Raw genomic sequence first — 18,418 nt, forward strand, 5'->3', positions numbered from 1 at the left:
ATAGAGAGTGATTTATGAAATAATTTATTAAGTTTATTAAGGCACTAAAGGAGATTATTTACATATTTCTTGATTACCTTTGATATAAAAATTTTAAAAAGTTTTAAAATTAATGAACTGTAGAATCATCCTCTGTAAAATTATTTAACTAGTATTAATATTTATACAGTTTATTGAAGTCCCATTTGTTATGCACTTTTGCCTGCGAGAAGAATGATAGCATCTCTCTTATTTACTTGTGTATCTCCAGTAATTAGCACTATGCTTTGTACAGGTAGGCATGAATAAGTATGTGTTGCATAAATAAACAAATGCAATAATTTAGTTGAAATATTTGATTGGTATTTGTAGAGGTGATATAAATGATTAGAAAGAAATGTCAGCATAAATTTGTGCTACAAAGGTTCATATTCTTTTTTTCTTTCATTTTTCAAATAAAGGTAGCTCTATAAAATGTGATTATTTAGATTTCTAAACATAATATACCATTTAGGAAACTCAAATGGTATAATGTACCTTTTTTTTAGTGAGATTATAGAGATCACTGGAAGTCTTATTTTTTTATGACACATTTTATGGATCTGTATTACATGTACTTCTTTTCACTGGGAACATTCAAACTATGGACTGCTGAGCATATTTTTAAAATATTAAAAATTATATTTACATGTAAAACCAAGATGAATAGATATTTTTCTGTAATCAACATCAAACAACATGTGATCAACATTAGGGGTCTTGTTTTTCCCTTTTCTTTCACAGTCTTCTCTAGCGCTCCAGGAGATAACTGTCTTTTAATCAATCAGCTGTTTTTCAGGCTCTTATTGTAATTACATCCTTTGCAGACTCACTAGTGATCATCTGCACTTAAGTTGTGGCATATACCCATGGTACTAGTTTTTTGTCTGACAGGTTGGAATTTCTGAGTTTGGGCAAGTCTTCTGAGAGTCCTCTACAAAGCCCAGACGGTGGCTTTCCACCACTCCCCTGTCAATTTTTCTCTTTTCTCTTTTCATCAAAGCAGTGGTAGCAGATTCTACCAAAGCAGCAACTCTTGCCATTCTTTTCACCTCTCCCAATTCTCAGACTTGATTCTGAGCCATTTTAACTAACTTATATTTCTTAGTATATCCTGAGGAGAAATACTTTACTGAGTAATCTTCAGAAGAGAAGACAGCAGTGCCAGGATACCTTACCTATCACCCTGTCTTCCTGATCGTTGAACAGGTGTGGGTAGCAACTCTTCCTAAGTGAAACAATATTTTTTTATTTTATTAAATTTAGTAATATGAACCCAAGTGAGTATAGTGACAATAAATCTTACCAGTAGAGGTCAATGGCTCTTTTCTAGCTTAAAGATCTTTCAGTATAAAACGGTCTTTCTGTATACACTATATGAGGGCAATATTTTTCCCAGAGACTAAAAGAGAAGAAATCAATATTATTTAATAATTCTTTTTCATTTACCTATCTCTTTGAAATTTACTATGTAGTAGGCATTGATGCTTTGTCTAAAATACAAAGATTAATGGACAATGTTTCATCAAAACAAGCTCACAGGTTGGGGACATATAAATAAACTAATCATTAGAATATTATTAGTGTTCTGATAAAAAGAAAAATGGAATGCTATGGGAGCATAGAGGAGAGTCGCCTACATGAGACTGTGCTGATAAGTGTGAAATAGTAAAGATATGTTCCAAGTGGAATTTTATCTCTGTACATATCCTACTGTCTAATCTAAAATATCTAGTTAATCTAAAGTCCCTATTAAACTTGAGAGTCAACACTGAATGAACTGCAGTGAGTACTTTTTAAAAGGATCTTGTATATAACTTAAGGTAGAAGACCTATTAATACCAACTTTATCCACTGACATACTTTCACTTCAGTAATGTCAAAAGCATGTGAATATGTAAATACAATTACATTTCTGTAAAAAGCATGGATTTAAGCCTATGTCTTAAAATATGAAATAAATGTATCTGCTTTTAGGAAAAGCAAAGTGTAAGTAATAGATGATATCAAGATAGCTGATGGGAGGTGTCCAATGCTCATCTTTCTTTATGAAAAAATGACAAAAACAACAAATACATAACTACATTTCAAGTAAAGTATCTAAGGGAGAACACTGGAATTCAGTAAGAAGCAACACAGTCTTCTGAAGCACAAAGACTCAAGATGGCAGCATAGAGAGAGAAGTAAAGCACCCAGCCAAGATTGTGGAGAAATGGTAAAGGGGAACTCTCTAGCAGTGTCCAATACCACTACAGATGCCTGCAATCATAGCTACAGAAAAAGACCACATTCCATGCAGGCCCTGAGCCACATAAGATGATCTCTGGAGTCCAAGTGGCTGCATTACTCCAGAGAAGAAAGCCATGCAGGGTCCGCCTACCCTCCAAGATGGAAGCTGCTATGGCAGGACTTCATTTTGAGAACAGAGACATTATTATGGTGCATTGTAACCTGGGAGCCCCTGCATCTCCACATTCCTAAGACCCTCCTTTCGTTTCACTTTTATTTCCCTATGCCCACACCAAAGGCTAGAACACCATTACCCCAGTTAGATCAGTGGTACAACTGTGACTGCAGTACTTAAGGCCATACAGTCCCCTGCATCCCCAAAAAGAAGTGGTCCAGCACAGCAAGGAGGTCACCTCCAAGACCCAAGTAACTGATATGCACATCCTCTAGAACCCAAGGACTGACCACCCAGCACCCACAACTAACTGCCAGTGACTCTGCCTCCACAACCAGAAAATTGTTCTATGTGCCCCCTAGAGCCTGAGGACTGGCCTGACCAACATCTGCCACCATTGATGGCCCCACTCCCTTGACCAGTGGAGCCTTCCAGAGCCTAAGAACTGGCTTGCTCAGCAGCTCCATCCCTTAGCAAAGCCACACTGCTGCCTCAACAAACACCCACAGGCTAGGTCACAGGAGCATTTACAGTTTCCACTGATGTTGATTACAGTTGAAGAAATCATGAGGAGACAAAAAAATAAAAGAACAAAAAAGAATGAATAAAACCTATGGCACTTAGGGAGCACCATATTCACATTGTAAGAGTTCCAAGGAGAAGAGACCAAAACTAAAAAAAATATTAAAAAGCATAGCAAACCTATTTAATGACATAATAATTGAAAATTTCCCAAGTCTTGAGAGAGTTAAACACATCCAGATCCAAGAAGCTAATAAATTCCTCAATAGATTCAACCCAAAAATGTCCTCTCTGAGGCACATTGTGGTCAAATTGTCAAGTCACAGACAAAGAGAGAATTTTAGAAATAGTAACAGAAAAGCATCAAGTCACATATAAGGGAACCCTCATTAGACTGACAACAGATTTCTCTGCAGAAACCATACATACCAGGAGAGAATCGGATAATATGTTCAAAGTGCTGAAAGAAAAAATACTGACAGCCAAGAATAGTGCACCCAGCAATGCTATCCTTCTGAAACTAAGGAGAAATAGTCTTTTCCAGACAAACAAATACATGGAATTTGTCACCACTTGGCCAGCCTTACAAGAAATGTTTAAGAGAGTCTTAGATCTGGAAGTAAAAGGACAATAACTACCATCATGAAAACACATGAAAATATAAAATTCCCTGGTAGAGCAGACACGAAACTGAGAAAGAAACCTTGTCACCACAGAAAGTCACAAAACTGCAAAGGGAAGCAATAAGAAAAAAAGCTACACAAAACAAACTAAAAACAATTAATGGAATTATACAAGTCTTAATCTATCAATAAGAACTTTACAAGTAAACATTAAATTTTCCAGTTAGAAGATATACACTAGGTCAATGGATTAAATAATCAACCCAATTGTATACTTTGTAATAAAAAATAAAATTGCAAGGCCCTCAACCATCTGGATAGACCCCTCCTCTCATTCAAAGGTTAACCAGAGTTAACCTGAAAATCTAGTTCAGGCCATGATGGAAGAAGGATTGGACATGCCTCATTATATCCCTCCAGCGTTAACATTAACATAGACTTTAAGTTTGATAAGAAATATTTATAATCTATTCTCTCCGAAGCCTGTTACTTGAAGGCTTCCTCTGCATGATAAAACCTAGGTCTCCATAACCCCCTATTAATATCCAGACATTCCCTTCCACTGACAATAACTCAACCAATTGCCAATCAGAAAAATTTAAAATCTATCTATGATCTGGAAGCCCCTGCTTTGAGGTGTCTGCCCTACTAGATCAAACTAATGTAAATCTTACATGTATTTACTGATATATTATGTTTCCCTGAAATGTATTAAAGCAAGCTGTATCCTGACCACCTTGGGCACATGCCATCACGACCTCCTGAGGCTATGTCACGGATGTGTCCTTAACCTTGGCAAAATAAACTTTCTAAATTGACTGAGACCTGTCTCAGATATTTTGAGTTCACAACTTTTCATACAGGAAATTCACTTCACTTATAAAGACACACAAGTGAAGATATTTCATGGACTAAAATTGAAAGGATCAAAAAAGATATTTCATGCAAAACTGAACCAAAAATGAGCAGCAGTAGCTATAACTGTATTGGATAAAATAGACTTTAAGTCAAACACCATAAAAAGAGACAAAGAAAGTAATTTTATAGCAATAAAGAGATCAATTTGGCAAGAGGATATAACAATTGTAAACATATATGCACCTCAAACTGGAGAACCCAGATATGTGAAGCAAATATTATTGGAACTAATGGGAGAGATAAACTCCACTGTAATAATAGTTGGAAACTCCAACACTCTACTTTCAGCATTGGAAAGAGCATCTAGACAAAAATTCACTAAAAGGCATTGGATTCAAACTGTACTATAGACAATATAGAACTAAAACATTTATAGAACATTTCATCCAATTGCTATAGTAAATTCTTCTCATCAGTGCAAAGAACATTTTCTAGGATAGATAATATGTTAGGCCACAAAACAAGTTTCAACAAATTTAAACAAATTGAAATCATATCGAGTATCTTTTCTGACCACAATGGAATAAACCTAGAAGTCAGTAACAAGAGAAACTTTGGAAAGTGTACAAATAAATGGAAATTAAACAACATACTGATGAATGACCAATGGATCAATGAACATATTAAGAAGAAAACTTAAAAAATTATTGAAACAAATAAAAACAGAAATATAGCATGCCAAAACCTATGAGATATGGTAAAAGTAGTACCAAAAGAAAAATCTATAGCAATAAACATTTACAACAAAAAGTAGAAAGATACCAAATAAACAACCTAGTGCTGAATCTCAAGGAACTGGGAGAGCATGAGCAAATCAAACCTCAAATTAGTAGAAGAGGGGGAATAATAAAAATCAGAGCAAAAGTAAACAAAATTGAGAATAAAATTACAAAATATAAATGAAACAAAAGTTGTTTTTGTCAAAACAATAAAATCAACAATCATTAGTTAGAAGAAATAAGAAAAAAAGAGAAGACACAAATCATAAATGAAAAAAGAGACATTACGATGGAAACCATAAAAACACAAAGGCTCATAAAAATCATAGGCTACCATGGACAATTATACATCAACAAATTGGTCAACCTAGTGGAAATGAGTAAGTTCCTGGACACATACAATTTACCAGCGCTGAACAGGAAGAAACAGAAAACCTGAACAGACCAAGAACATGTAATGAGATTGAATCATTAACAAAAAGTCTTCTGAAAAAGAAAAGCCCAGGATGAAATGGCTTCATTGCTGAATTCTACCAAACTACCAATATTTCTCAAAGTATTTCCAAAAATTAAAGACTTGAGAATGCTTCCAAACTTATTCTACAAGGCCAGCATTACCCTGATATCAAAAGCAGACAAGGACACAACATAAAAAAGAAAACTACAGGCCAATATCCTCAATGAACAGAGATGCAAACATCCTCAACAAAATACTAGCAAGCCAAATCCAATAGCACTTAAAAATAGCATATAACTGATCAAATGGGATATATCCCAAAGATGCAAGATTGGCTCAACACATGCAAATCAATAAATGTGACATATCACATAAATAGAAGGAAGGACAAACATTATAAGATCTTCTCAACAGAATGAGAAAAAGCATTTGCTAAACTTTAATATCCCTTAATGATTAAAAATTCTTAACAACGTAGGTGTAAAAGAAACATACCTCAAAACAATGAAGTTCATATATGACAAACCCACAGCTAGCATCATACAGAATGTGGAAAAATTAAAAGCTTTTCCTCTACGAAGCAGAAAAAGACAAAGACGATCACTTTCATATCACTTTTATTCAACACAGCAGTGAAAGTCCTAGCTAAAACACATAGGCAAGAGAAACAAATAAATAAAATCCAAATTGTAAAAAACAAAGTCAAATTGTCCCTGTTTGCAGACATAATTTCATATGTAGAAAAACCTAAGGATTCCATCAATAAACTCTTAGAACTGAGAAAAAAATCAGTAACATTGCAGGGTACAAGATCAACATTCAAAAATCAGTAACATTTCTAGAAACCAATACCAAATGAGTTAAAAAAAATAAAGAAAGCAATCTCATTTATAATAGCTATAAAAAATACCTAGCAATAAATATAATCAAAGACCAAAAAATCTCTATGATAAAAGCTATAAAACACTGATGAAAGAAATTGATGAGAACCCCAAAATGGAAAAATATCTTGTATTTATGGATTGTTAAAATGATCATGCCCCACAAGAGATCTGCAGATTCAATGCAATCCTTATTAAAATACCAATAACATGCTTCACAGAAATAAAAAAAATTCTAAAATTCATATGGAAACCACAAAAGACTTTACATGGCCAGTGGAATCCTGAGCAAAAGAAGAAAGCTGGAGGCATCATACTACCTGACTTCAAAATATTCTAAAAAGCTATAGTAACCTAAACAGCATAGCAGTAGCGTAATAAAAGATACATAGACCAATGGAACACAATAGGGAACACAGAAATAAATCCACATATTAACAGCCAACTAACAGATAAATACTCCAAGAACATGCACTAGGGAAAGGACAGTCTTAATAAATGTTGCTGGAAAAACAAGATATCCAGAGGAAGAAGAATGAAACTAGATCCCATCTCTCATTATATATAAAAATTTACTCAAAATGGGTTGAAGACTTACATGTAAGACTTACATGTAAGACTAAGAAACGACTAGAAGAAAACATAAACGCTGCATGACATTGGCCCGGGCAAAAACTTTATGAATTTTATAAATAAGATCTCAAAAGTACAGGTAACAAAAGCAAAAACAGATAAATGGATTATACCAACTTAAAAGCTTCTGCACAGCAAAGGTAACAATCACCAGAGTGAAGAGACAATCTGCAGAATGGGAGAAAATATTTGCAAACAATTCATCTGACAGGGGCTTAATATTTACAACATAGAAGAAATCCAAACAACTCAAAAGAAAAAAAATTTGATTTCAAAATGGGGACTGATATAAATAAAATTTCTGAAAAGATTCCTATAAATGGCCAAGAAATATATGAAAAAAATGCTCAACACCACTAATCAGGAAAATGCAAATCAAAACCAAAATAACATATCATTTTATCCTAGTTAGACTGGCTATTATATAAAAACAAAAATAACAGATTCTGACAAAGATGGAGAGAACGGGAAACTCTTATGCATTGCTGGTAGAAATGTAAATTAGCATGCTCATTGTGATGAACAGTATGAACTTTCTTCAAGAAACTAAAAGTAGAACTACCATATGATCTAGCAGTCCCACCACTGGGTGTATATCCGAAGGAAAGGAAATCAGTATGTCAGAGATATCTGCACTCCCATGTTAATTGCAATCAACCTCTATGTCCATCAGAAGATGAATGGATAAATAAAATATAGTGTATATACATAATGGAGTGCTATTCAACCATGTTGCTAAGCAACATGGACAACCCCTGAAGTCTTTATGTTAAGTAAAGTAAGCAAGGCACAGAAAGACAAATAGCAACATGTTTTCACTTAATATTTCTATGGTACACAAGTCAATCATAGAAGTAGAGAGTGGAATAGTTGTGACTAGAGGCTGGGAAGGATAGAGAGGAGAAAGGGTAGGGAGATATTGGTTAATGAATACAGCTAGATAGGAGGATTCTAGTGTTCTACATCACTATAGAATGATGAGACTCAACAATTATTTATTATATAGTTTCAAATAGCTAAAGAGATGGTTTTGAATCTTTCCAACACAAGGAAATGATAATGGTTTGAGGTTATGGATAGTCTAATTACCTTGATTTGATCATTACACATTGTAAACCTATATGGATATATCAATCACACTGTACCCCATGAACATACACAATTACAGCATGTGTATCAAAAAAGCCATGTTATATCTCAAGTTCTTTCATATGAAAGAGTGTAAGGTAAATCCAATCAATATATTTAAACACTAGATGCCCTGTCATTTTTAATTTTGATATAGGCCGTTAACACAACAAACAGAATTATGTTCTGTTATATTGAATGGTTTAATCTGAATTTTAATGATTCACCTCTAACGTCTAGCAATAGACATCTACTTGTAGGTCATCAACAAATATGAAAGATAGCCTCACTATTTCAGTCATAATGAAACAGTGTGCCATGTATATAATATACAGAATCACATTAAAGACCAAGTATTGAGCTTTAGAGGATGCCATGTGAGACAGTAAGATAGTAAATTAAAACCTAAAGAAAGGATAATCAGAAAGAAAGAGGAGAAGCAAGAGGGCGCAGTATCATCTTGGTTAGAAAAAGTGTATTTTTTTAAAAAAGTTTTATTTTAGGTTCAGGGACAGATGTGCAGGTTTGTTATATAGTTACTCGCATCATGCGGGTTGTTGTAGAGATTATTTTGTCACTGAAATACACTACTCAATAGTTTATTTTTATTTTTATTTTTTATTATACTTTAAGTTCTAGGGTACATGTGCACAATGTGCAGGTTTGTTACATATGTATACGTGTGCTGTGTTGGTGTGCTGTACCCATTAACTCGTCATTTACATTAGGTATATCTCCTAATGCTATCCCTCCCCCCTCCCCCCACCCCACGACAGGCCCCGGTGTTTGATGTTCCCCACCGTGTGTCCAAGTGTTCTCATTGTTCAATTGTCACCTATGAGTGAGAACATGCGGTGTTTGGTTTTCTGTCCTTGCAATAGTTTGCTCAGAATGATGGCTTCCAGCTTCATCCATGTCCCTACAAAGGACATGAACTCATCCTTTTATATGACTGCATAGTATTCCATGGTGTATATGTGCCACATTTTCTTAATCCAGTCTATCATTGATGGACATTTTGTTTGGTTCTAAGTCTTTGCTATCGTGAATAGTGCTGCAATAAACATACATGTGCATGAGTCTTTATAGGAACATGATTTATAATTCTTTGGGTATATCTTGTGGAATAGTGTCAATAGGATTGGTACCAATTTACCTTTGAATATCTGGTAGAATTTAGCTGTGAATCCATCTGGTACTGGACATGTTTTTGTTGTTGTTGGTAATTCTTTACTTACTATTTCAATCTCTCTGCTTGTCATTGGTCTGTTCAGGGTATCTAACTCTTCCTGATTTAAGCTAGGAGGGTTGTATCTTTTCAAGAATGTATTCATCTATTCTTGGTTTTCCAGTTTATGTGCATAAAGGTGTTCATAGCAGCCTTGTATGATCTTTTGTATTTCTGTGGTGTCAGTTGTAATATCTCCCATTTCATTTCCTATTGACCTTATTTAGATTTTTCTCTCTTCTTTTCTTGGTTAATCCTGCTAACAATCTATCAATTTTACTTATCTTTTCAAAGAACCAGATTCTTGTTTCATTTATCTTTTGTATTTTTTTGTTCCAATTTCATTTAGTTCTGCTCTGATCTTGGTTATTTCCATTCTGCTGCTGGGTATGGGTTTGGTTTGGTTTTGTTTCTCTAGTTCCTTAAGGTGTGACTTTAGATTGTCTGTGCTCTTTCAGACTTTTTGATGTAGGCATTTAGGGCCATGAACTTTCCTTTTAGCACCGTCTTGACTGTGTCCCAGAGGTTTTCATAGGTTTTGTCATTACTTTCATTCGGTTTGAAGGATTTTTAAATATCCATCTTGATTTTATTTTTAACCCAATGATCATTAAGGAACAGGTTATTTAATTTCCATGTATTTGCATGGTTTTGGAGGTTCCTTTTGGAGTTTATTTCCAGTTTTATTCCACTGTGGTCTGAGAGAGTGCTTGATATAATTTCAGTTTTCTTAAAATTATTGAGAATCATTTTGTGGCCTATCACATGATCTATCTTGGAGAAAGTTCCATGCGCTCTTGAATAGAATGTTGTTGGATGGAACGCTCTGTATATATCTGTTAAGTCCATTTCTCCAGGGTATAGTTTAAATCCATGGTTTCTTTATTGACTTTCTGTCTTGATGACCTGTCTAGTGCTGTCAGTGGAGTACTGAAGTATTATTGTATTGCTATCTCATTTCTTAGTTCTATTAGTAACTGCTTTATAAAATTGGGAGCTCCAGTGTTAGGTGCATATATATTTAGGATTGTGATATTTTCCTGTTGGACAAGGCCTTTTACCATGATATAATGTCCCTCTTTGTCTCTTTTAACCATTGTTGCTTTAAAGTTTGTTTTGTCTGAAATAAGAATAGCTACCCCTGTCCGTTTCTGTGAAATGTCTTTTTCCACCCCTTTAATTTAAGTTTATGTGAGTCCTTATGTGTTAGGTGAGTCTGCTGAAGGTAGCAGATGGTTGGTGAGTTCTTATCCATTCTGAAGTTCTGTATCTTTTAAGTGGAGCATTTAGGCCATTTACATTCAAGGTTAGTATTGAGATGTATCCAGAGAAACTAAGTTACCATTCCATTCATCATGCTATTTGATGCCTGTGTACCTTGTTTTTTTGTTTTGTTTTTGCTTTTTAACTTGCATTTTTTTTATAGGTCCTGTGTGATTTATGCTTTAAAGAGGCCCTTTCTTGATGTGTTTCCAGGATTTGTTTCAAGTCTTAGAGCCCCTTTTAGCAGTTCTTGTAGTAGTGGCTTGGTATGGCGAATTCGCTCATCATTTGTCTGAAAAAGACTGTATCTTTTCTTCATGTATGATGCTTAGTTTCTCTGGATACAAATTTCTTGGCTGACAATTGTTTTGTTTGAGGTGGCTGAAGATAGGGCCCCAGTCCCCTCTAGTTTGTAAGGTTTCTGCTGAGAAATCTGCTGTTAATCTGATAGGTTTTCCTTTATAGGTTACCTAGTGCTTTGTTCTCACAGCTCTTAAGAGTCTTTCCTTCGTCGTAACTTCAGATTACTTGATGGCAATGTGGCTAGGTGATTATAATATTTGCGATGAGTTTTCCAGGTGTTCTGTGTGCTTCTTGTATTTGGATTTCTAGGTCTCTAGCAAGGCTGGGGAAGTTTTCCTTGATTAGACCTCCAAATATGTTTTCCAAACTTTTAGATTTCTCTTCTTCCTCAGGAACACCAATTATTCTTAGGTTTGGTCATTTAGGATAATCCCAGACTTCTTGGAGGCCTAGTTCATCTTTTCTCATTCTTTTTCTTTGTCCTTGTTGGATTGGGTTCATTCAAAGACCTTTTCTTTGAGCTCTGAATTTCTTTCTTCTATTTGTTCGATTTTATTGGTGAGATTTTCCAGAGCATTTTGCATTTCTATAAGCATGTCCAATGTTTCCTGAAGTTTTGATTGTTTTTTCTTTATGCTCCCTATTTATTTGCATATTTCTCCCTTCACTTCTTGTATTGTTTTTTGGGTTTCCTTGCATTGCACTTAACCTTTCTCTGGTGCTTCCTTGATTAGCTTAATAACTAACCTCCTGAATTCTTTTTTAGGTAAATCAGGGATTTCTTCCTGGTTTGGATTTACTGCTGGTGAGCTAGTGTGATTTTTTTGGGGGGTGTCATGGAACCTTGTTTTGTTATATTACCAGAGTTGGTTTTCTGGTTCCTTCTCCTTTGGGTAAGACCTCGAGGGGAGGTCTAGGCCTGAAGGCTGTTGTTGAGATTCTTTTGTCTCCTAGTATGTTCCCTTGATGTAGTACTCTCTCCCTTTTCCTATGGATGTGGCTTCCTGAGAGCTGAGCTGCAGTGATTGTTGTCTCTCTTCTCCGTCTAGCCACCCACCAAATTTACCTGGCTCTGGGCTGGTACTGGGGATTGGTTGTCTGCATAGCAGAGTCCTGTGATGTGAACCATCCTTGGGTCTCTCAGCCCTGGATATCAGCACCTGTTCTGGTGGAGGTAGCAGGGAGGTGAAATAGACTCTGTGAGGGTTCTTAGCTTAGGTGGTTTAATGTTCTAGTTTTGTGCTGGCTGGCCTCCTGCCAGGGGGGTGGTGCTTACCATAGAGCATCAGCTGTGGTAGTACCGGGAGGAAACGGTGGTGGGTGGGGCCCTAGAACTCCCAAGAGTATATGCCTCTTGTCTTCAGCTACCAGGGTAGGTAGGGAAGGCCCATCAGGTGGGGGCAGGGGTAGGCGTATTTAAGCTTAGACTGTCTTTGGACAGTCTTGCTGGGGCTGCTGTGGAGAATGGGGGTGAGGTTCCCGAGTCACTGGAATTGCGTACCTAGGAGAATTATGGCTGCCTCTGCTGAGCCATGCAGGTTGTCAGGGAAGTGGGGGAAAAGTGGCAGTGACAGGCCTCACCTGTCTCCCACACGATCTGAAAGGCTGGTCTGACCTGCACCGTGCCCTCTCTAACAGCACTGAGTGTGTTTCTGGGCCATGGGTGGGCAGGGCTTGAGAACTTGCCCCAGGATGCCCACCTCAGCTGTGAAAGAAAAGGGCTTTGATTCTTCCCCTGCCCACGGAATCTGCATATCGGATTCATGGCCTCTGCCGAGTTCTGGCCACGAGGCTTCTCGATCAGTTCAAATTGTTATAAAATTCAGCTGGAGATCTCCTTCTCCCGGTGGCCTTTTCCCAGTGCTTCTGGCCAGCCTCCTGAAGCTCCTCTGTGAGGTCAGGCAAAAACAGCTTGGTAAGGGACCCAGCGAGCTTCCAGGGGTTTTCCTGCTGCCTCCTCTACCCCTGTATTAGCTGGGCTCCCTAAATGGACTGAGCTCCAGGTAAGGTCAAAATCTTCTCTTGTAATCTAGGCCTTCAGCTTCCTGGACAATCTCCCTTTCCCACTTCCACAGTTTGGGCATCACAGTATTTGGGGTGTCTGCTGGGTCCTGCAGGAACAATCCACTTCCTTCAGGGGGTCTGCGGATCTTCTCAGGTTTCCTGATTTATTCCTTCAGTCATTCTAAAGCAAAAATTCATGATAGGAGCCTCCACATGCTGCTCTGTCCGTCCAAGTCGGAGCTGCAATCTAGTCCTGGCTCCTGTCTGCCATTATCCCTGTGATATTTTGTTTTCTGTTGCTGTGTTAGTTTCCTAATAATGGTCTCCAGCTTTACCCATGTTGCTGCAAAGGATATGATCTCATTCTTTTGTATGGCTGCATAGTATTCCATGGTGTGTTTATTGTACCACATTTATTTTATCCAGTCTGCCACTGATGGACACTTAGGTTGATTCCTTTTTTTTTTTTTTTTTTTTGCTATTGTGAATAGTGGTGCAATGAACGTATGCATACATGTGTCTTTATAACAGAACAATTTATGTTTCTTTGGGTATATATCCAGTAATGGGATTGCTGGGTCAAATGGTATTTCTATTTTTAGGTCCTTGAGGAATTGCCACATGGTCTTTCACAATGGTTGAACTACTTTACACTCCCACCAACAGTGTATAAGTGCTCCATTTTCTCTGCAACCTCGCCAGCATCTGTTATTTTTTTACTTTTTATTAATAGCCATTCTGACTGGTGTTACTGGGTCTCTCATGGTGGTTTTGATTTGCGTTTCTGTAATGACCAGTGATGTTGAGCTTTTTTTGGTATCACTGTTGGCCACGTGTATGTCTTCTTTTGAAAGGTGTCTGTTCATGACCTTTGTCTGCTTTTTAATGGGTTTTTTTTGTTGTTGTTGTTGTTTCTTGTGAAGTATTTTAGGTTCCTTATTGATGCTTAATATTTGACCTTCGTCAGATGCATGGTTTGCAAAAATTTTCTTCCATTCTGTAGATTGTCTGTTCAGTCTGTTAGTAGGTTATTTTGTTGTGTGGAAACTCTTAGGTTTAATTAGGCTCCATTTGTCAGTTTTTGCTTTTGTTGCAATTGTTTTGAGGTCTTCATCATAAAATATTTGCCTATTTATCTGTCCTGAATCATATTGCCTAAGTTGTCTTCCAGGATTTTTATAGTTTTGGGTTTTACACTTAAGTCTTCAATCCATCTTGGGTTGATTTTTTTATGTGGCATAAGGAAGGAATCCAATTTCAATTTTCTGCGTATGACTAGCCAGTTATCCCAACACAATTTATTGAATAGGGAGTCCTTTCCTCATTGCTGGTTTTTGTCAGCTTTGTCAAAGATCAATCGTTTAGGTGTGCAGCCTTATTTCTTGGCTCTCCATTGTTCCATTGTTCTATGTGTCTGTGTTTGTACTAGTACCATGCTGTTTTGGTTACTGTAGCCCTGTAGTGTAGCTTGAAGTTTAGTAGCATGATGCTTCCTGCTTTTTTTTTTTTTTTTTTTTTTGCTTAGGAATGCCTGGACTATTCAGACTCTTTTTTTTTTTTTAACTTTATATGAACTTTTAAATAGTTTATTTTTCTAGTTCTGTGAAGAATGTCATTGGTGGTTTGACAGGAATAGCATTGAATCTGTAAATTGCTTCTCTAGTTCTTTTAGTTGTGATCTAAGTTGTCAATTTGAGATTATTCTAACTTTTTTGATGTAGGCATTTAATGCTATGAATTTCCATCTTAATATTGCCTTAGCTGTGTCCCAGAGATTCTGGTATGTTGTATCTTTGTTCTCATTAGTTTCAAAGAGCTTGATTTCTTAATTTCATTTTTTACTCAAAAGTCACTGAGGAGCAGGTTGTTTAATTTCCATGTATTTGGATGGTTTTAAGCAATTTTTAAAGTATTGATTTCTATTTTTATTGTTCTGCAGTCCAAGCGTATGTTTAGCATGATTTCTGTTCTTTTGAATTTGCTGAGGATTGTTTTATGTCTGATTGTGTGTTCAGTTTTAGAGTATGGGCCATGTAGTGATGGGAGGAATTTATATTCTGTTGTTTTTAGGTGCAGGTAAGATACGTTTGATCCAATGTTGAGTTTAGGTTCAAAATATCTCTGTTAATTTTCTGCCTCAATGATCTGTCTAATACTGTCAGTGAAGTGTTGAAGTCTCCCAATATTATTGTGCGGGAATCTAAGTCTCTTTGTAGATCTCTAAGAACTTGCTTTAGGAATCTGGGTGCCTCTGTGTTGGGTGCATATATATTCATGATAGTTAGGTCTGCTTGTTGAATTGGACCCTTTACTATTATGTAATGCCCTCCTTTGTCTTTTTTGATCTTTGTTGGTTTCAAGTCTGAAAAAAATGATAGTTAGATGCCACAAAATAGGTGGCAATGTCTTAACCATATATGTCTTGTCATGCCCGAGGGCCTCTTCCATCCTTGTCAAGGAGTGTGGTAACCTTTTCTCCTTTCATACAACACAGGAAAAGTTTCAAGTTGTAATTGGTTCCAAATAATTTGGGATAAAAAGCTTCCTTAAATTTGTCAAGAAAAGAGAGAATGTATACTTAGGAGAGTAATATCAATATGTATATGAAGAATAAGAAGGGATATGTTTAGATATTTAAACAGCTAAAAGAATAAATAATATAGAAAATTATTATAGATAACATAGGATACAATTTTGGCAGGAAGTATGGTACAGATTGTAGTTAGTCTGTATTAAGAATAGATTCATCTGTTAATCAGTTAATATATATTAATCAAATAATAAGAAGAATAAAAGACCATGGAGTATGCTTGAAGAAAGCTGGATAGTATACTCTTTTGTCATTTTCCTCTTTCTCCTGCTGAAGACCTTCATGCCAGTGTAATGGTTGGAGCAACAGCAGTTCTTAGACCAACTGAGAGACTTTGAAAATAAAGTCATGAATGAAGGACTATAGCAGAAAGGTAGGAGCCTGGATTTCTGAAGACATTGTGGCGCTGTCAGTTTAGACCTAGGTTTGAAGCTTAGCTTGTTCACATAAAAGAAAAAATAAACTTCTATCATGGTTTAGAAAATCTTATTTTGGGGGGCGGAGCAAGGTGGCCGAATAGGAACAGCTCCAGTCTCCAACTCCCAGTGCGAGCGACACAGAAGGCCGGTGATTTCTGCATTTTCAACTGAGGTACTGGGGTCATCTCACTAGGGAGTGCCAGACAATCGGTGCTGGTCAGCTGCTGCAGCCCGACCAGTGAGAGCTGAAGCAGGGCGAGGCATTGCCTCACCTGGGAAGCACAAGGGGGAAGGGGATCCCTTTTCTTAGCCAGGGGAACTGAGACACACAACACCTGGAAAATCGGGTAACTCCCACCCCAATACTGCGCTTTAAGCAAACGGGCACACCAGGAGATTATATGCCACACCTGGCTGGGAAGGTCCCAAGGCCACGGAGCCTGCCTCATTGCTAGTACAGCAGTCTGCGATCTAACCACAAGGCAGCAGCGAGGCTGGGGGAGGGGCGCCTGCCATTCTGAGGCTTAAGTAGGTAAACAAAGCCGCTGGGAAGCTCGAACTGGGTGGAGCTCACAGCAGCTCAAGGAAACCTGCCTGTCTCTGTAGACTCCACCTCTGGGGACAGGGCACAGCTAAACAACCACAACAACAAAAAGCAGTAGAAACCTCTGCAGATGCAAACGACTCTGTCTGACAGCTTTGAAGAGAGCAGTGGATCTCCCCACACGGAGGTTGAGATCTGAGAACGGACAGACTGCCTGCTCAAGTGAGTCCCTGACCCCTGAATAGCCTAACTGGGAGACATCCCCCACTAGGGGCAGTCTGACACCCCACACCTCACAGGGTGGAGTAGACCCCTGAGAAGAAGCTTCCAAAGGAAGAATCAGAGAGGTACACTCACTGTTCAGCAATATTCTATCTTCTGCAACCTCTGCTGCTGATACCCAGGCAAACAGGGTCTGGAGTGTACCTCAAGCAATCTCAAACAGACCTGCAGCTAAGGGTCCTGACTGTCAGGAGGAAAACTATCAAACAGGAAGGACACCTATCCCTAAACCCCATCAGTACGTCACCATCATCAAAGACCAGAGGCAGATAAAACCACAAAGATGGGGAAAAAGCAGGGCAGAAAAGCTGGAAATTCAAAAAATAAGAGCGCATCTCCCCCTGCAAAGGAGCGCACCTCATCACCAGCAACGGATCGAAGCTGGTCAGAGAATGACTTTGATGAGATGAGAGAAGAAGGCTTCGGTCCATCAAACTTCTCAGAGCTAAAGGAGGAATTACGTACCCAGCGCAAAGAAACTAAAAATCTTGAAAAAAGAGTGGAAGAATTGACAGCTAGACTAATTAATGCAGAGAAGGTCATAAATGAAATGACAGAGATGAAAACCATGACACGAGAAATACGTGACAGATGCACAAGCTTCAGTAACCGACTCGATCAACTGGAAGAAAGAATATCAGCGAATGAGGATCAAATGAATGAAGCGAGAAGAGAAACCAAAAGAAAAAAGAAGAAAAAGAAATGAACAAAGCCTGCAAGAAGTATGGGATTATGTAAAAAGACCAAATCTACGTCTGACTGGGGTGCCTGAAAGTGAGGGAGAAAATGGAACCAAGTTGGAAAACACTCTTCAGGATATCATCCAGGAGAACTTCCCCAACCTAGTAGGGCAGGCCAACATTCAAATTCAGGAAATACAGAGAACGCCACAAAGATACTTCTCCAGAAGAGCAACTCCAAGACACATAATTGCCAGATTCACCAAAGTTGAAATGAAGGAAAAAAATCTTAAGGGCAGCCAGAGAGAAAGGTCAGGTTACCCACAAAGGGAAGCCCATCAGACTAACAGCAGATCTCTCGGCAGAAACTCTACAAGCCAGAAGAGAGTGGGGGCCAATATTCAATATTCTTAAAGAAAAGAATTTTCAACCCAGAATTTCATATCCAGCCAAACTAAGTTTCATAAGTGAAGGAGAAATAAAATCCTTTACAGATAAGCAAATGCTTAGAGATTTTGTCACCACCAGGCCTGCCTTACAAGAGACCCTGAAGGAAGCCCTAAACGTGAAAAGGAACAACCGGTACCAGCCATTGCAAAAACATGCCAAAATGTAAAGACCATCGAGGCTAGGAAGAAACTGCATCAACTAACGAGCAAAATAACCAGTTAATATCATAATGACAGGATCAAGTTCACACATAACAATATTAACCTTAAATGTAAATGGACTAAATGGTCCAATTAAAAGACACAGACTGGCAAACTGGATAAAGAGTCAAGACCCATCAGTCTGCTGTATT

The 18,418-nt window shown here is 37.5% G+C and overlaps 1 protein-coding gene and 1 non-coding gene across 2 annotated transcripts in view; both read right to left on the minus strand.

Annotated features, from left to right (window-relative positions):
* Positions 1 to 18,418, minus strand: part of HTR1F (5-hydroxytryptamine receptor 1F) — a 152,434-nt gene that overhangs the window by 50,504 nt on the left and 83,512 nt on the right. The window lies entirely within an intron of this gene.
* Positions 15,468 to 15,593, minus strand: LOC117084707. Its single transcript, XR_004437612.1, has one exon. It is a non-coding gene; the product is annotated as a U6atac minor spliceosomal RNA (small nuclear RNA).

Source organism: Trachypithecus francoisi, unplaced genomic scaffold, assembly GCF_009764315.1.
Source record: "Trachypithecus francoisi isolate TF-2019V2 unplaced genomic scaffold, Tfra_2.0 Lachesis_group0, whole genome shotgun sequence".
Classification (NCBI taxonomy): domain Eukaryota; kingdom Metazoa; phylum Chordata; class Mammalia; order Primates; family Cercopithecidae; genus Trachypithecus; species Trachypithecus francoisi.